This window comes from Argiope bruennichi, chromosome 2 (assembly GCF_947563725.1).
Source record: "Argiope bruennichi chromosome 2, qqArgBrue1.1, whole genome shotgun sequence".
NCBI classification, from domain to species: Eukaryota; Metazoa; Arthropoda; class Arachnida; order Araneae; family Araneidae; genus Argiope; species Argiope bruennichi.
Window position 1 is genome coordinate 141729012 of NC_079152.1, and position 21580 is coordinate 141750591.

Here is a 21580-nt window from a genome sequence, read left to right on the forward strand (position 1 = left end):
TTTTATATGCCATTAAATTTTTTCAGGAATATTTTAATTCTCCGTTTTCTGCTTCTTGGTCACAATATTTAATGATATGTAAAATTTTCTTCGTACCATTCCTGAAAGTTTTTATATCACTTTTGCCTACACATATCAATATGAAATTTGGAGTTAAAATAAAATGCTGCCAGAAATAACACACCATTCACATACACGTGAAAAAAATTGAGCTAAAAAGTATCTAATGAGGGAAACTCACGATCAAATAATCCAAGGTCAAAAATATATACTAACTGAAAATCAAACAAAATATACGTTAATATTAGATTCTAAAACACGTTGGAACAGTTTATTCCTAATGATGGTACGACTTTTTAAACTGAGAAATTCAATCCAAAAAGCAATAATCGACTTAAACCTGCAAATTAATTTTTCAGATAGTGAATTCGACTTAATATCCAGAACTGCATCAGCTCTACTTCCAATAAAACTGGCTGTTGGGGCATTATGTCGGAGAGATTCTACTTTATTAACAGCTAATGCAACAATACATTTCATGTTGCAATCACTGAAAGAACAGCACACACCATCACTATCTGAAGAATTATATATTACATTGAAAAAACGCGCAGGAGAAAGGCATACCGAAATAGAAAATATCTTACGGTATTTACATAATTATAATGATTTTAAAAATGAAAATGAAAAAAAAGAATAAATGATACTAACCAGTTCAAATCTGGTCAAGTTTATAATAAATTTTCTTAAAATTTTTTTTACTCATATTCAGAAGAATTCGCTACAGTTATCGAAGATTATGATGACACTAATGTCGATAGTGAAAAGGAATTGTCTCTTGAAAAAAAATTATAATTAGGGATAAATAAGAAAATTTCAACGAACCAAAACACAATACAGAAATCAGCTATATCCAAAACCATCCGACGAGAAATCGATTTATTTGAAGATGAGGGGTTTAGAGGTAAATACTTGCAAAAAGTATATCGCGCATTGCTAACAGTACCACCAACTAGCGTAGATGCCGAAAGAGCGTTTTCGACAGCTGGTAATTTTTGCACAAAATTACGTTCGAGGTTTAATAACAGTACAATTGATGCATTATGTTTTTTAAGATCGCATTTCAAAAATTTGTAATAGTACTACAGACTGAATAGTGATATTTACACTTTTTTGTGATTCTTTATATACAGTTATAATTTATAAGTTACAAATTATTTTTTGTGATATTTACACTCTCTAATAAAACTGGCAAATAAAACAAAGAAACACCTGTGTTTTCTTTCTTTTTCTAAAATTTCTATTACGGTATTGAAACCGGTATTAAGATCTAAAGAATACCGAATACCGTTATTGAACTTTTAGTTCGATATTGCAATCCCTAATGTCAAATTTAAATTGATATTTTTTCAGAAATTTTAACTTGGCACTCATTTCATTTCTTTTAGATAAAAATTATCAAAATTATGGCCAAAAAATTAGAATACTAAAATTATGAAAACAACTGAAAGCAATTGACATCCTAGTAAAATGTATTTTTCAATAAAATTGGAGGATTATATGATCACCAATCGAATGAAATACAACAAATAATACATCTATCTTCTGTCTTAATAGCAGGAGACCTGAATGTCCCGGATGTCGGGAATTCGAGGTTTGTAGCTGACATTTAACTGTCCACATTAAGAGCAGTACATGCTATGGGTATAGTGAAATATATTAGACAAACCTTCCAGGGACAAATTACAAATTCCCTCAGATATAGTTTTTAATCCGATTATAGCTATTTAATAGACAAATAAATGATGCTGCGCTTAAGAGTATTAGCTAATTATCTTTTTCGAATATAGTACTTGAAAACGCATGAACTTTCATTTAATTTAAAACACGTGAAAATCAGAGTAATAAAGTTTGTAACGTAATCTAATCTGATTAAATGCTATCAACAAAAAATATTTTAAAATGTTTTGGGGATTTCGTTAAATGTTAAAACCAATTGTATAATTTTGTTTTCCAAATTTTGCAGAACGATACATATTTAAAATGTTGTGAAAGCTACTCGATAAAACCAAATTTTATTTGTTTCTGGTTTTCAAACAGCTCGGTGGTTGCTTTAGAATCGCTCTACTGATTTAGAATGATGAGGTCAGATTTCGAGAATCACATCTCTTCAAAATCCTGCTTGGTGAATTTTTAATGGCGTCAGATCCGGAAATATAATTCTGTTCTCAAGAACCAGATACTTATTAAGTCCGATTCTATCTCTCAAACTTGATATTCGATCCTCGGCAATTGCGAATTACCAAACAGGCAGCTTCCTAAGCTCTCTAGAATGGAAAAGAGCTGCAAGCAGATCGATTCAAAAACTTTATTTTCCTAGTTGCCAAATAAATAAATTAATTAACATTTTATGAAAGATAAAATATGAGGATAATATAATGTTTTGCCAAGTATAAATAGGCAAATTCCTATGTGTTTCGTTCAATTCACTGGATAATTAGGATATTTATAAACTTCAGCATCTGTTTCAATAATACTGTATATAAGCCTGATTCTGGAGTCATAACAGAGAAATAAAAACAAATACATTGTTCATTCTGGAATTCGTAAAACCTTCGTACTTTTGAGCATATTTCAGGAAGTGTGTATTTAATCAAAAAAGGGATGAGAGGAAACATAAAATGAAGAGAATTTTCTATTTAGCCAGGGGGTGAATTCACTTTATTCGGAATTAGGAGGCATGATAAAAGCTCAACTGTCTGCTTACCACCCATTAGCGAAATACAATCGTCGAAAAGTATTAGTCTCAGGATATTGAAACGAACAGTAGAGTCAAACAGTAGAAACAAAAGTTTTAAACTCACATAAATAATTAACATGGTAAAAATATGTTAAAAAATGAAATTAAATAGACCATCATATTGAAGGAGGAGCCTCACCACCTCCTAGGATCCCCAAACTCTAAATCTGTCACTAAATCTATTCTTTTTTGCAGGCTGGTATCGCAAGAAAGGTTATTTGAAATTACACAAACTCGAAAGATATTCTGTTTCAGAATGTGTGTTAATCTCAAGGAATTCCTGTTTAATATTTAATTTCTATGAAAGAAACTTGCTTAACCGGGTGTTTTATCTACTTCACATTTAATATCTCGCTAAAAGAAGAGCATTAATATAAAATATTCTAAAGAAACATTGAAAGAACATTATGGTTTATTTAATTACAAATTCTCAATGAAATATTGTTTCCTGGCCGTTTTTATAGACATGAAAATTTATCTTTGATAGGTTCTACTCTTGCTAAATAATCATAAAGATAAACCAAAATACGAAAATGCTGATCTGCATCTTTAAATATTATATATATATATATATATATATATATATATATATATATATATATATATATATATATATGCAAAGAAAGTTCAGCATTTCATTGCACATTTTTTAAAAAATATTTAATCTTTATGCAAGTATTTCTGTCACACACGGTTTTTAAATCAATATGTTTTCAAAACATTTTTATCGTCATCATTTTTAGCAAAAGTTTTATATTTACAAATATTTAAATATCGAAAACAAATAATCTAATAACTAAATGTAACGAATATGAACTAACAAACGATCAATAATATAATGAATTTGAAGTTAAATGAAATGAAGCTTTATCATCTTTTTCCAGCATTAAGAGGCGAGAAATTCTTAGGAATGTAGGTTTGTTAAACACTGCTTACTTTTTTTAATATCACAGATTATCGAAGTTTGTAAAAATATTCTACATAAAACTTAGTTCTAGACATCTAATTCACGCAACTTCTTAAAATGAGTTTTAACTGTAATGTAATGTAAAAAAAAAAAAAAAAAAAAAAAAAAAATTAAAGATTTCGTGAGAAGGTGTTTTCCCCGCACACCCATTATCCTCTAAAGCTTGAACTCGTTAGAAGTTGGTTTTCCTGATGACTAAGAGTCGATTCCGATGAATTTAAACTGGATTTCCGACTTCTATCGATTATGAAATGGGTTTCTTAGAACAAGCAAAGCCAGGAATTACAATGGCTAATAATAATAAAGAGATAAAAAATAAAAGACTGATTTTTAAAATGTTTGAATGAATGATAAAGTAACCGGCGACCTTCATGAAATGGGAAATTTCGGATTTGAGTCGAATACAGCTTTTTTGCTTATAATTAAATAGTTTATATTAAAACTAAAATTGACTAGATTTAATCTTTAAAAAATACTTCAAAAGAATTCTATGAACAAATATTATGATCATGATCTATACAAAACCAATAAAGATCAGTCAACGTAATACAACAATTGTAAATATTATAAAATTTTAAAACGTGTCAATATCTTTCTGAGTTTTTTTAAATATTTTATTTTTTTCAAATTTATTTATTTATTAATTAATTCTGAGATTATTATACAATTCTCGCAGTCGAGTCTTAGTTTTAAATAAATAAAACTTGCCACTTTTATGAAATAATTGTATATTTTTTGAATTGATACTATTTTTAAAACCAAATTATTATAAAAAAGAATTTATGCTAATCGACGTTTTTATATTTTATTATATAAACTAATGAAATAGAAAAAATATCTACAATATTTAGGAAGATTTGAAATCGAGACAAGACTTCAATATCATATTATAATATAAATCGGAACATGATATTTAAAAATGAATTTATCAAGTAAGTCAGAAATTTGAGATAACGAATTTTAAGAGGAACTAAAAATTAAACATTATTGATTCAAATTCTGCTTATTAATGCAATATAAGAAACTATCTGCACAGATCCAAACGATATTTTGTTCCAGACGTTTTAAAAATTAAATTAACGAAATGGATAAAAACTTTTTAAATTGGAAGTTAAATACAAGCCATCAGGTAGAATCGATATACGAGTTTAATAATTCATAATTTTTATAAAACATTCTTTTTTCTAACATCCTTATACAATCAAGAACATTTGTCTTTTTTTTTCTGAAAACAATTAATGTTATCTGAAAATAAAATCTGCAGAAACTTAATTTTAATTTTATTTAACAATAATATTCATGGATTAATAAAATTATAGTTGTAATATTTCATAGAAAAGATTTTAAAATTAAGAATTTTCCAGGGAATAAGATAAAATTATTATCATATACATTTAATTTTAATAAAAATTTAAATTTTCGTTAGATATTTTTTTATATTATATATATATATATATATATATATATATATATATATATATATATTAGAGATAATATGATCTCGAAAATTCACAAGCATTAAATTCGAGAATAAATGATCATTTTTCACAACATTTTGTTACAAATCCAGTATATTTCCAGTGTAACTAAGATATTGTAAATAGTGTTCACAAATAGCCCTATTTTCGATTTTCTGAATATGAAACATTTTTTACGATATTGTAAATAGGTTGACGATTATTTACCGATATTTGAGAAGTGATATAACTTACTGTAAATAAATTTGAATACTGATACGAAAAAAAATCAAATATTATATAGTATATTTTTAATTAGAAGTAGTTTAGAAATGTTTATGTAGAAAGTAAACACGTTGTTATATCATGTAAACAGATTTATTGGCGCAACTCTTTAAATTTGTCAATGCAAATAACTTTCATAACTATAGTATCTGGAATTATTGGTCGATATATACTTCATGCTACTATTAATATATATATATATATATATATATATATATATATATATATATATATATATATATATATATATATATATATATATATATATATATATATATATATATATATATATATATTCAGTATATGAAATAAAATTATTTCCACATTCAACATCCCCACTATGCATTCATGTTTAAGCTTTTTCAAAATATATTCGAAAAAAAAAATGTTTTTAATTGCTTAAATAAATGTATAGAAAATTTTCAACGATAAATATCTATTAAATATTCATTTAGTTAAAAAAATTACTATGTATGGTTATAAAATAACACATATTCTATGCAAAGCCGATAATACAAGATTATGTTTATTTATTGCATTTACAACGCATCACACATCCAAAATGTTTGTATAGAAATAAAATCTGAAAGTATGCACCCTTTGGAAATTCAGCACTGATAAATAACCCAACCCTTTTTGCTGTTACAAACCAAAACATGCCGCTGCCAATCACGTACGCACCGCAAAACAAGTTGCGTGACGGCAGAGGAAAAACAAGGCAACCGATCAAAGTCCCGCAAAAGGACGGCAACTTGGAATTTAGGCTTACGGAAAAAGCAAAACTTATCACCAGCTACGGAATAAGTAACTTTTACCTTTGCGATTCACATCCTTGAGTTTAATCCATAGAATAATCCTATGTAAAAGCATGCGTGAGCACCGTGAAATCGATTTCAACGTTGGCGCTCCGTACACTTTTCTACACTGCGTGCACGAAGACTGATGCACCACGATTATGTTCGTACTTCGCCCGAGAACAGATAAAAAGAATTTATGACGGTTGGACTCCGCACAACCACCGACCCGCTTCGGTCCAGAGCTGTGAGATCACATTCGGCAAACTGTGCTGCCATCTGGAGGGAATCTGAGAAACTATGGATACGGGAATGTAGTAAGTTAAGATGTGCTTTTGTGATTAGCCATTTCTCAGCGGTTGAGACCGATTAATAGTACAGCTTTTTATTTCAATTCTCTTAATATTTCTTTTGTTCAACATCACCAGTCGTGAATTTTAGAATTTCTTTTTGTTTTAATTAGGTGTATCTATTTTAATTTACGGGTGTTTTGGATGTTGTAACAATAATTTTACTTTTGAATAGGCTGTTACAGCCACTCCCTTTAGGGCATTCACTCTTTTTCTCAGATTTAACAGATGCACATACGAGCTGAATTAAACAACAGAATATTCGATATGAATAAAATTTATTCTATGTTTTTTACCAAAATCTATTTCAAAATTTGGACTTGTAAGACAGTGAGAACTGTTCTTTGACATGAGAGCATTATAACCTAAAAATAAAACAATAGGAGTAGAATTTGGTTTTTGCATGATCTTTACACTCAGGCTGCATATCAATCAAAATAGTTTTAATTTCCAATAAATTTGAATAGCAAATAATTTAATATAGGTGATTACGTTAAAAAATCTTTTATTTTTTTCTAAAATATGATTTTTTTTAAATTTAATATTTTTAATGTTTTATAAGTTTTTTTGATGAGACCGTTTGAAATTAGTTTCCAAGTCCATATTTGTTAGAAAGTTACACTGATTTTTATATTTGCATTTATAGACGTTTTAATGCTATTTTACAAATGTTATTATCCCAAATGTTATTTTCTCAAATGTTATTATCCCAAATGTTATTTTCTCAAATGTTACTATCCCAAATTCTAATCTTTGGTAGAATTTTCTTACGAAAGGCCTTTTAAATTAAAGTATGCATATTTTTTGTTCAAATTTGGTATAATAATCCATCAATATATTCTGCAATTCCTGAACTAGAGAATAAGTAAACTATTCAGAAATATTTTATAGTTATTTAAACTTTTCCTAATGCATAAAAACTCAAAAAAAATCTCATATTATTTATCAGACGAACCCCAATATTTAAAGTGTATAGAAATACAGCTTATTTTTTAGTTCTGAAGCTAGGTAATATAATTCTATATACAGAATTTAAGCAAATTCTTTGATAAACCCCTTAAGCTATAAGAGTTTTGCTTTATACTCTTCTTTAGCCAAATAGGTCCTTTTTCCATTTTTAAAAAAACATTTTGGATATTAGAAGTTTATCCAAAAATTCAAATATTTTCAAAATTCATCCCGAACGTAGCAACGTATGTAGATAATAAATAATTTTATTAAGAAAAATGAATTTTAATACATGAGATTCATACAAAAAGAAATATAAAGCGTTTCCAGTTTCAGATTAAACTCATTAATAGGTAGTCTTTTTCTCTGTCAGTTTATGTATCAACGTAACATTTTACAAATGCAAGAATCTTGATAATTGAAATCTGTCTACTACTTTGCAGGATTATACGAATTAAAATTGTTCTTATCATGCATGTTTTGCGAATCGAAAAAAAGTCAGCATATGATCATTTTCCGACTATGCATCATTAAGAAGAAATAATCCAATATGTCACCATGATTTAAGGCTTTCATTAAAACTTGAACAATAAATAAATTTTACGAAATATCTTTTTAATTTTTATTCTCTAATAATTCGCTTTTCCATTCCTTATTACTGATATAGATATATATAAATATGACAAACATTTTTTCCTTCATAAAAGGATTGAAAATAGAAACAATATATAAAATTATTTGGCGTACGCATTTATTAAAAGTAATGAAATATTCTGATGTATGCAATTCGTAAGAATTATTGAAATACGAAAAAAAATATATGTATACTTATCTATAATATATGCACCCAAATTAGTAAGTTATAAAAATTAAACTACTTTGCTTTGCATGCATATATTATACTTTCACTGTTGAAATATAATTGAAATATAAATATAATGTTGAAATATGTCGTTGAGAATGGCTGTGATACTATAGATTATGATCCTCCAATTACATTGAAGATATATAATGGAAGTATCACATCCATATTACTCCCATTAGTTAAATCTAATTTCGGAGGATGAGGTCTAACATCCCTCAAAAGATTTGGGGCCAGATAAATTCTCCGAAAAATGGAAGCCATCTCAATTTTCCTTTATTGAGTAGTGATGAGATCCTTGTACAAATTCATTCATGTACAAACCATGGAATAGCTTTTGATGCTCTTAATTTGCGTCTCATAATGAAGGTTTCTTAAATTTTTGAGGAGGAGGGTTCCACAATTTTAATGTTTTCGAGAACGGATTAGCTCTTTCCAAATACCTCCACTGGAAATCAAATTGGAGATAAGGGTTTCATAATAGGAAGAACAATCCAAGGAATAAGCCATAACAGCGGAGATTGCCTAGTGCGGCACTTTTTTTTTTTTTTCTGCATGACTTATTTGACGAATTTCAAGAAATTCTGAAGGGCAACTTGACCCAAGAAATGAATGATACAATTATTCAAAATTAAAGCTTGGAGTATTTATTGCAATAAAGTTTGGGGCAAAAAAAAAAAAAAAAAAAAAAAAAGAAGACCAGGAATTTTGTTGATGAACTCCCTAAATTGTGTTGAGACGAACGGTTTAAGATATCATGTCTTTGTACAAAAGGAAAATCTTTTGCATCTGAAACATACATGATTTAGTTTTATTGAATACACAAAATATTGTGTACATAATTTAAATACTTATACGTAATTATTTATTTATTGATAATAGGTAATATATCGCAGAGTAAACTCATAAATCTTCTAAATAAAATATTTGCTCAGTTTATTTTTTTAAAGCGTTTCAAAATAAATAAATGATAAAAAATAGTATTCCCTACAAAATAAATTTAAAATGGAACATTGTTCCTCAGAAAAATACTGAAGTTGATCACAATTAATAAATGTATAGAAGAATTTAATAAATATAATTTTCTGCTTTTTGAAATTTTTGGTAGATTTTTCAAACTTCTGCATATATTAAGAACAAATTTAGTCTGTGATTTTTCTTAGAAGTTGCGTCAGGTATAAACCTGACGTCCGTCGGTAAATGTCCTTCTTCCGAGTTAAATTTAGTTGTTACAATTTTTACTTTATTTTACTGAAATTCGTTCTCGTTCTCTCTTCTGCAACAGGAGATTTAAAGTCTAAGCAGATTAGTAACACATACATATTTTATAAGCCATTACTCTTTCTTTGACATTGTTGAAATTGTACCTTTTTGTAGTCTCTCTTACGTAATGTCATTTGCGACTTTTTTATCAACAGAATTGGTGCAACAGACCTAAGCAAAGTCGTTTTTTAAGAGAAAATTTTCTGGTTACCTCTTATTCAGTTTTTTTTTTTTTTTTTTTTGGAAGAAGGTTTAGTATTTTTGTTTTACATAAGACAAATTCAGCGTTTATCGTATTTTTCTCAGAATAAAATATAAATTTTCTTAAAAGGACACCTATTTTAAAGTACGTTTTAAGTTAATAGATAATTCATATGATATATCAATGAACCTTTTGTTTATTCTTATGTATGTTATTTTTGAGTTGCTGTAAATGAAATGATTTTTTAAGGACGATTGAAGCAGAAAAAGTAATATGTTTAATCAAAATTGTCACCAGTAACATCAATATTTTATTGATAATATGAAGGAACTTCATTCATTTCAAGTTTATGAAAAATCTTGTGTCTGTAAGTGCTCTAGTTGTGGTCGAAAAAGTCTGATAAAATATTGCACGCGTTATTTGGAAAGCATTTTTACTTTCCCTAATACGCAGTGTAGGAAAAGTATAATAATGATTTAAAAAATTGGAACTCGAGATTTTAACGAATCTTCACGTTTTAGACCTCCCTGAGTTCGAAAGACATATTTCTGGAAAAACTTCTGTCTGTGACAAATAAAACTCAAAAACACTTTGACTTTGACGGATGAAATTTGGCATACTACAGTCTTTGTATCAAATTTGTAGATTTATGTCGAATTTTGACCAAACTCCGCTTAGACGAAGTTTGTCTGTCCGGCTGTTCAAATATAATTTAACACGATGACTCTTTAACACGGGAGCTAGATAGGTAAAATTTGGTATACTGGATTTGATAGGTTTCTAGACCTATAATCTAGAATCTATCAAATTTTGAACCAATGTAACAAAGGTTGGTCGGTCTATATTTTTAAAAACATGAAAACGTGATAACTGAAAGTTCCAATGGTTTAAATATATGAAATGTGTTACGTGATTTTGCGACAACAAGTTTATTTTGGTGTCCAAGTTTTATTTCAATTGGTTGACAAAAAGGCGTCTAAAACACAAATTCAATTTTAGGTCACTATTAACTGCATGAAAGGGATGAATCACTAAATAACTTTCAAAGAATGGTACGCTAGATTCAGTAAAAATGCTAAATTTACTCCAAAGGTTAATATTTCTTAACTATTGTGCTTCAGTGTTATGCAAAGACTTTTCTGGTATAACACCATCATTAAAGAGTATGAGTGAATGCTTTGGGGAAACCACTTCGACTGATTTTTATTCAAAACCAACTGAAAAAAAATGCTACATATATTGGGAGGATATTAGGTGCTCTGAAATATGTACAGTTTCGAATATCGTATTGTTGAATTGCTATATACTTGATACTTCTATAAGTTCTCAGAGTTTTTCCTGAAAAATTGAAGACTTCAAATATATGCACACATTCTGTTTACTGAAGGCAATCTGCACCGACAAAGACCCTGTAGTCATATCAAGTAAGCTTACCGCACATTTTAAATTAATTGAAAAGTAGCTTACCCAGTGGAAAATCCAGATCAAAATCAGAAAGTGCCAAGTTGTATACTTATCGAAGAAAAGCAACCTACTACTACTACCAAAGTTTTTCGCAAAAAAGCTATTCTATGACGCAGTGATACAATTTACTTTGGCGTCACCCTGATAGACAAGATTCATATCATAACTACGCACAACTTCTTACTAAGTAATCTCAATGCCGTATCGCATATTCAGTCAGGAGCTTAAGAACCTAGAGTTCAAGAGCTCGAGGATAAGTACTTATCATTTAAAAAGCATATATCATAAAAATTGAAAACAACTACAAAAGAGCTAAAGCCAATATCTTCCTCATTCTAAATTTCAAGTCCTCATTTCATATGCATCACCAACTTGGGCAACTGCTGTCAATACTATCATTACGTGAAAAAGGTTGGAAAATGCGGCAATTCAGCAAATTAGTAACATGGCATAGTTTGTTAGGAACAAAGAAATCCGAGAAGACCTTAGCCTTGCAACATTTCAAGAATTTCATAAGAAAATCTCAACAAGGTTCTTCGAAAAAATTGATAAAAGTGATAACATCGGCGTAAAAGAAGTTGAAACCTACAATCGAACGCTTCCAAAGAATACCAAGAGACCTCTTCATGTCCTTCATTCCAAGTCTTCATCATGGTCTTTCCATACCGACTTGACTCTGGACCGAATTTGGGAAAAAAAAATACCTATGTAAAACTGTCTTTAAAATTTTTTTTTTCTCTGAGATATAAGTTTTAAGTTTAATTTCGTATGAAATATCTTCCCATAATTAAGCGGAATCACTTACTTAGTAATTCCAATGTCATGTTAATAATAATATTCATATCAACTGTTCAATCCGGACGTTAAGAACCTCGAGTTCAAGAACTCTGTGACGCCCCTCAAATCGGCAATTGAAGGGAAATTTGGCCGCCAATATACCGCATATTTGAACAAATCAAACCGCAGTTGTCAGTTGAATTTCTAGAAAGAATATGTTGTTAATATCACCATCTGCAGATTATCATTCCGTAAAACAACATCCTCTTTGGATGGAAAGATATTTTTTTAATATGGGAAATATTTCATTCCCGAGCAATGTGACACATATGAACGATTTATTTCTAATCGTAAAGAATCATATCTTGTGACCATCTTTACGTGGAACTTTCTACTACTTAAAAATGAAAATCACACATTGAAATGCCATTCTGCGTTTTCATCAGTGATTTTGTGAGGCAATTACGTAGAGATTTTTTACTTTTTTTTATCATAATATAGAGAACATTAAATGCATTGAATCAATTAAAAAATGTACAGGGTGTCCCACAAGGTATTCAGCGTCTAATTTTTGCAGATTCGGATAGAACACGTGAAGACGAGTATTTTGATGTATAACATGTGGGGTCCCCGAATATAGCGTCATAGTCTAATTAAGGCGTGAATCTTGTATCATGAAAACTTCAAGAAATGAGAAGAAAACCAAGTGATATTTAGTGTTTATTGAATACAGTAGATTTCGACATGTCGGCCATTCGAACAAATAAAATGGCGAAATTTAGAATCGAAGTTCTCAATTGTTTTCTGCAAAACATCTGAACATCTGAATTTCTTTGACCTCGGTTTCAATTGCTGCTCTCAAGTCCTCCAGTGTTGAGGGATGTATGAGATATACTGTGTCTTTCAAACGTCCCCATAAAAAAAGTCGCACAGGTTAAGATACGGCTGGAAGGTGGCTATTCTCTACCATTATTTGTTTTGTAATGGAATCCAACTCGATCAGTCTATAGTGAAAATGTTCAGCTAAGAGATCGAAGTTTCGAGAATGCGGTGATGTCTAACACTATCTAGATAAACCAATAATCGCTCTTCTTGTCTATGCCATGCAAGAATGGTATGTTAATGTCATTCAAAAACCTGCACTTTCTAAACATTAGGTTATGTTCTGGCACGCATCTCACATTTTCGCTAGCACAGTATCCAATGCAGTACCTGTTTCCTTAATTCTTTTGTACGTTCTTTTGATCGTCGTGCCGTTTATGTTATGTTGATTGCCGAATTTTTTCACCACACTGTGATATGATTGCAATTCACAATAAGTCAGCACCATGAAAACACGTTCAATCGAATATTTACTCATTTCGGAATCACATACGCACATTACACCGAAATGTTTTAGCAAATAAGGCGCGACTCATTCTCATTAAACCTGTTTTCTAGCCTTATATGCCGCTACAGGAATTTGCATATTCCCTTGCAGACACGTTTTTCTTTTCATTGGTTGCCACGAATTTGTATAATTACCAAGTATAGCCTCCATGATGGGCAATCGTCGTATGCATCGTCATTTGGAATACAAACTGTCGGATTCATGATTAACGTTCTTCGTGTAATTAGACTATGACACTATATTCGGGGACCCCACATGTTATACATCAAAATACTCGTCTTCACGTGTTCTATACAAATCTGCAAAAATTAGACGCTGAATACCTTGTGGGACATCCTGTACATTTAGCATCTGGGCGCTCCTAGGGATCTGAATTAATTAAGTCCCTTAATTTATTTCTTTAATGGAAATTGAATGATAGTCATGGTGCTAATTTGGTACTTCGAAATCTCTTTTGTAAACAAATATTCCTTCAAAATTTCACTATTTTAGCTTAAAAAGCTGCAATTTTTATCGATTTTTATAATTTCCGTATTTATTCTAAAATTAATTTCTAACATTTCCTGACAAATGTAATGGGATATTTTTAATTTCCTCCTGTGCTAGCTCCATTTAGATTGTCTAAACATATTATATCAAATCATATATGATCGTGATGGTTATGCATAAGCTGTCAAATATATATCATTCATCTATCAAATATACTATGTCTATTAATTTATTTAGCTTAGATCTTTTGCGCAACATGTTGTTATATTTCATTATTATCAGATATTTTGTAGAAAATTATCCTTCTCAAAGTAAATAAAAATTGGAAAATCTTTATTAAAACTATAGAAGTAATCTTCAGTGTAACACAATCCTACATTGTTAAATTATAAATTGTATTCAAGAATAAGTTTAGCTGTGATTTTGAAACTTCGAAAGATTTTTTTCCCTTGTGTCTTATTTTATTATAAAACTAGAAAATTTTCTCATATAGACAAGATATTATCATGTTAACAATATCTCAGATCTCATTGTCACAGATGCAGCAGAAAAATATCATAATGATTTCAGATTATGTAAAAAAATGAAAGACTTATTATTCAAAGTAAACTTTAAATCTAAATATGAAACAACATTTAAAGTTTCATTCCTTTGTAGTGAGATCAATTCTATCCATAGTGTTTACAAACATTCAAATCAAAATTAATCATTAAAATCCGATTCTAACAAATAGTGATCCACTAACAGAAAAAAATACAATACCGAATACAAAATTTTAAAGAATTTCCGAAAGAAAATATTTCTAATAACTTTCAATTTGATATTATAAAAGAATATTATAATAAATAGCCTTAAATATAAAAAAAATAAAAATTTCAGACCTCAGTTCATGCTTAGATTTATTAGCATACCGATAAATCAACAAATTCAATAATAATAAAAACATGATCTATATATAATGCATCTGTATCCTATAATGATGGGAACCAAGATATATATATATATATATATATATATATATATATATATATATATATATATATATATATATATATATATATATATATATTTATTTATTATATATATATACATTTTTTTTTCACTACAAATACTGCAAATTATAAAAAGAGTCTTAGAGAAGGTATCTTGATAGTTAGTAAAATAGTTCATCGTTTATTAAATAAAATTTATTTTATCTGTTGTTATTTTGTAAGGAACACTCCTCCATAGTTCTTTCATACTGGATAGACGAATAATAGAAAACCTCTCAGTACCTTCAGAATCCTACGCATACAGCTGTATCGTCGAGTGTTCGCGGGTGATGAGTGATTCGGACGGAGAAAAGCGGGATGAATGATCACAAAGATATTCATCCACACAATGATATTCCAGAAAAAAAGGCCACACTCCTCATAGTAACAAAATTCTTTCATGATACGCAGTATCACGCCCTCAAATAATAATGTGATATTCAAGAATTGTTTATTAAACGGAATTTAAAACAGCGAAAATAAGGAGAAAAACAATATTTAAATAAGATTCATTTTAACCTATTCATATTAAAAAAAGTGCTTTTTTAGTTTGAAACTCATTTTCAGTTTCCTTGTTTCATAGAAATTGATTTCAAAACTTGATTGCTTGTTTTTAACGGCTGATGGAGATTGAAATTCTCTGTTGAAAACGGCTGTTTTAATATTCCATTTTATTAACACATATTTAAATTTCTCACTTGCATTACTAAGCTAAATGTTTGCAGTATTTTTTAGAATGATTCATTTTTAAGACAATCTGTAATCTTCTAAGAAATGTGAGAGATTAAATAGCAAGCATTAGATTGATTAATGCAAAAGATTTTCTTATTTTAATAAAAAATAATTGCAAATGATAGAAAGATGTCATTTATTATGATATTCATAGGAAGATTTCATATATGCGTTTTTAAATTATTTATTTTTAATGCGAAATATTATCATCTGTAAAATATCATAATACATGAAATATTATTATCATTTGCAATTTTATTTTTAGATTTTACAGGAAATAGTATTTCGCAGTAAAAATAAATAATTTAAACCAGCGAAGTGGTCTTCCCATAGCTTTTTCGCACTATCTCTAATAAAGGTGTTACACAGAGAACACCTCTCATGACACTAGCGTACAATAATGCTGAAATATTAACCTTGGAGGGAGGGATTTAGCATTTTTACTAAATCGATCACATGTTCCTTGGCTAGTTTTTGGCGATGAAGGGGATGAACAGTATTCGAAAATCGAATTTCTATTTTAAACATGTTTTTCAAAACTGAAATTTCTTACAGAACTACAGTCGCAAATTGCACTCTGAATTTGATACATTTAAATTATTTCGTTTCTGAGTTATTGTTCAATATATCACCTGAAAGTACAGAAAATTCATTTAAGATTTGGCTCAAAATTTGATAACTGTCTGCACTAGAGATGGTAAATGAATTTTATCCATCTAACTCCAGTTATTGTCAATAACTACGACAATAACTTTCTCAGTTATTGTCGTAGCTTATATTCGAGTAGGTGGACGAGCGAACTTTTTCAGAGCGGGTTTTACAGAGAATGTGAAAGAAATCTACAAATTCGTTGTAAAGATCGTATAAAAAATTTCATCTATCTAGCTCGAAACGTTTTTGAGTTATTTTTGTTACACATAGATAGACAATCAGAAAGACATTTTCTAAAAAATGAGTTTTTTGAACTAAGGGTGGCTCTGAAACGTAAATATTCATCAAAACATCGGGATCGAAAGTTTTTAGTATTGACAGAATTAATACAATACTTTCTCGATAATTGTACACGAGAAAGTAAAAACGCTTTTTAGAAACACTTTGGTATTCTTCGGGGGTTAATATCATGTATTTTACGGACAAATATTAAAGAACAAGCAAGAATGAATTCTATCTGTAGGTCCCAAACATCCATTCAACCTGCGGCGCCTGGATATCATTGCCGAATTCTTGCCTTTTTGTGTTTAGTGTGAATGACTGAATAACCAAAATGCGTACTTTATTGTTAGATACGTTTGCTCAAATGGGTTTGAAGAGAAATCTTTTAAGAGCTCTCAAAAGATGTTCAAGCATACATTTGTTTAATAATCATCAGCTTATCGGAATTGTTACCCTCTAACTCCTCAAGAGCAGATGTTATTATTTTCGGCTTTGAGTGGATCAGGACTTTTCCTTTATCACTGAAAATGAACCTCGGGTTCTCTTGTTTTTGAGGATATGATCTCGAATGATTTTGGAAAATAGAAGGTTAAACGGTTGATCTTTCATAAATAAAAAATTCTATCGGATCAATACTGAAAAATGCATCTTGAGCAAAGTGGAGTACACCAACTACTAGTAAATAATTTTTTGAAAATCTACAAATATTTTTTGAAATCTTCAATAATGCCCGAGATCAGATTATATTTCATAATCGTTCTGCAAGCATAATAGAAGGACGAACAATTAAAGGGATTATTTGGAATATAAAACTGCCTTTAAATATAAATATCACTAAGTATAACACGTTTCTCATTTAATTATTGAAGGAATAATAATTACAACAGTAAATTTTAAATTTCTATATAAGATAAATTAAATTCTTAAATGAATTTAAATCATCAGATCTTAAGTATGAAATGTATGCTAATGGTAAAACTCGTTATTCAGTTGAAAGAAAAAGATGAAAGATATTCAATATTCAATATTTCGTGTATCTTCTGAACTTATTATGTGAACTTCACTTGCCCAGATCTAATAGACATTTAACAGCCAGATGCTTTATTTACTCTCTACACTGCATCGAAATTCATCACAAGATGCACTGTTGCCGTAAACCAGGATATTAAACTGCTGGACAGAAACTAATTACACTTTACTATGAATAATTGTCTGATGATGGACATACTCTTATTTACTTACAACAGAATGTTTATCTTATCCCTTAATATGGAGATTTTTGTTTATATAATGTTTCAGCATTTTGAGTCCGAACTCGTCAGCAAGTGACATATTATGTTGCTACTAGCGATTTGACAACAAATAAGGAAGAGCATATGATTTTATTAAAATCATGTGATTGTCACTCTTGTAAGAGAAGTTATGCAAAATAAATAACTTCACTTCTAATACCAACATAACTTTAACAATGACGAGAAAAATAGTTTCGTTAACAAACCATGAATATATCCGCCATTAAATACATTTGATTATTTCTAATAGACTGTATACTCTCAAACATCCAGAAATATTTTAATTCCACATATTTACGAGAAATTCATTTGTTAGGTATTGCCACTTATTAGAGACAAGTTAGAATTGAATTTTATTGTTTTAAATCACTCAAAATGTCCTTTAAACTATTTCCTTTGTAACTATTATAACTGTGTCCTTTATAATTATTTTCCCTGTTTTAAATAGCATAGTCAAATAGCATTATTAGAAACCTTAAATTTGGCTTGATTATTTTTTTAAAATTCAGCAATTTTGGTATATATCGATATCTTTCTGCCATTTTTCATTCATATTTTAACAATAACGAATTAGGATGCATGTATACTTTTGTCATTGGTTTATTATATGAAGATTGATACAATACATGAACATAATGAAGAAGCATACATGAAGATATATAGATTTTTTTCAGAAATATCTTGTATCAAATCCTATTCGGGCATAAGATATTCTTACATCGATATTTTAAGAAGAAGGAATTAGCCTGAATGTATACTTTTGTCATTGGTAAATTATACAAAAGATTATTTTATTTTATAAAGCGATTAAAATTACTCTTCATAACATTTTCTTTTTAATTCTTTTATTACAATGTTATCGCTATGCCTGTACTTTAGGTCAGAACCTAAACCCGTATTTTCTTATAATTTGTTATCTTTTGATCATTTATTTTCATAAGATACTCCATAAATACGGAGAAATTATTTAAGTAAAAGAGAATATGAGATATTATTTTCCAAAAACAGAAAATTTTTAAAGCATATTTTTCTTTTTCATGGCGAGAAGCATTTAATCATGCTTTATTTTAATAAAATGGTGGCTCAGAAACAGTGAAAAATTAATAAAGACGGTTTCTTTTTAGATGTGATAAACTTCCTATAAAAGAATTCACATTTCTTATTAAAAATTGTTTATTAACATCTTATGAAATGGAAAATTATAGAAAAATCTCAACGTTAGTGAAAAACAAACAAATATTCAAACTTCATCTCATGGGTTTTGAATAAATGTTATTAATGGAGTTTTGCTGCCAAACACACAATTTCTTTCCATTTAAATGAAGGTTTCCAAAACAGCCATTAAGTTATTTTAATTTATTTTTTCAGAACAACAGCAAGATCAAAGCAATTTTTGAAATCATTTATCGTTAATGAAGTTTGGACTTATTTATCATTAAAAATTCATTTCACCCTCGTTTCTTCACCTAACTATTAATCCATTTATAAAATCACAATTTCAATATTAATCGAAATTGTTTATGCCTTCTTTGAGAAATTTTATTCATCATTTTTCGATCAAATTATGATCCCAATCTTCTTTTTAAGGCTAAAAATGAAAAATACTTTGAGCCTATCAATTTAAAAATTGTGTTTCATTTACCTATATATATATACATATAGTGATGAAATTTTTTTAATTAAAAATATATAGGATGTCGCTAATTTTTGCTCAATAATTTTGAAGCTTTTAGAGTGTGATATACATCCTGTATACATCCTTTGATATACATCCTGTATATGTATATCAAATAAAATAATTGCAATATTTCTAAACTGTACAAAACATATAAAATTAAGGCACTTTATTAATTACTAGATGTCTTTCAAGATTCGTTGGTTCGTAGGGAGTAACGATTGCTAAAAATTGTAATTAAATATTTTGTATAACTTATTCTTAGTCGTCCCCTCAGAAAATACCTTTGAACTTCACATTTTGATTGGCATATAATTTATATTATATTATTTTAAACGTCTTACATCTTTCTATTCACTCATATTACGCATTTTCTTTGTTTCTTGTCAATAGTTTTATATATACAGTTACATCAAAGTAAAAAGAACGGCAGTTTATAAATGGATTCCCTTCATCATTGCGTAATCCTGGAGCTAAGTCTGAATTGTAAGTACGACAAAATTTTATATGTTTTATAAAAATCATGCTTTAAATTGAAGCAAACTCAGCATGGGAAAATAAGATGAATCTTCATATCTTGATTATAACAATGGGAAACAAAGCCAAAATGAAATGTTAGCAGCAATAATGAAAAATATTTGATTTTTGCTTCAACAATGAATACGTTGTAAAATGTACTTAATACGTCTTCAAATATTCATTAAAAATAGAAAAAGTGTATTCAATAAAAAAATAATTCAGTGGAAAAATAAATTTTTGAAATTGAATTTTGTGTAATTTTTTCTTGTGTGTGTGATATTTTGGAAAATTTTAGGGGAAAAAACCTTCAAAGTTTTGGCTAGATTTTAATTGATTATAATTTCAAAAACATTCATACAAATATGCGCTCTTTCAGCCTCCAAAGAATGAATGTGCCAATTTTTGGTACTCTAAAGTTAAATAGTTCGGTCAGTAAAGTGAATCTCTACAGACTGAGAGATGAGTCTTTGCTTGAAATTTGATTAAAAAATTTTGCCCAAAGTGTTCTCGTTCAATTTTCTCTGAATTAATTCCATATGAAACATTTCAATTTCTCTCATTTTTCTCAAAACTTTATCAAAAAATATAACAAATTTTGTCAGAAACTACAAAGTTAAACACAATATATCAATATAAAATTATAATGGAATACGGAATAGATTCGTTAAATTATTAAACAACATACTTTAAAAAGAAAACAAAATTTGCATGAGATGGATGATGTTGAATATCGCCCTAACTGCTAAGTTGCGATTATTTAGGAATGAAATTTTATTATGATGAACATCTGATTTTCTTTTTAACAGAGATCGATACTGAAAAAACCACTTGTTAAAAAGGGGCAAAATTCAATATTCTGAAAATTATCTAAAACTACATGTGAATGAATTGTTCAATAATTTATGATGAAACTTAAAAATTACTTTGTTACCCACTACTAATTTATCTAAAGAAACAGATAAGCTATTATTTTAAAAACACGACCGACTTACTGAAAAAAATGGTATAGAAATTCCTTACCTTTTTGATATGATAAATGAACACAGATATGTTTGAAGAAGGTCATGAAGAAGTAATCTGAAGAGAGAAAATTGTAATATAAATAAATGATGGCATATATTCAACATAATAATTTAATAAGATCAGCAGCATATCGAAATATCAGTTTTATAAGCTTAGAACATTTACTTCTCAACAAGAATTTTCTATGTGCTACTACTGATATATGTTAATGGTTGTTTGTAACATCTAAAAATTTATTAGAATTTCCAATTTTGTTGAAATTTGGACACACACACACACACACACACACACACACACACACACACACACACACACACACACACACAC

The 21580-nt window shown here is 28.6% G+C and overlaps 1 protein-coding gene across 14 annotated transcripts in view; it reads right to left on the reverse strand.

Annotated features, from left to right (window-relative positions):
• Positions 1–21272, reverse strand: part of LOC129962049 (tyrosine-protein phosphatase Lar-like) — a 648630-nt gene extending 627358 nt beyond the window's left edge. For 13 of the 14 annotated variants that reach the window (XM_056075747.1, XM_056075754.1, XM_056075759.1 and 10 more), the window contains exon 1: positions 6325–6489. The gene's annotated coding sequence lies outside the window, so the exon portion shown is untranslated. Of the gene's footprint in view, positions 1–6324; positions 6490–21250 lie in introns of those variants that run through there. The other variant, XM_056075746.1, reaches the window with a different exon arrangement.
• Positions 21273–21580: the final 308 nt, after the last annotated feature.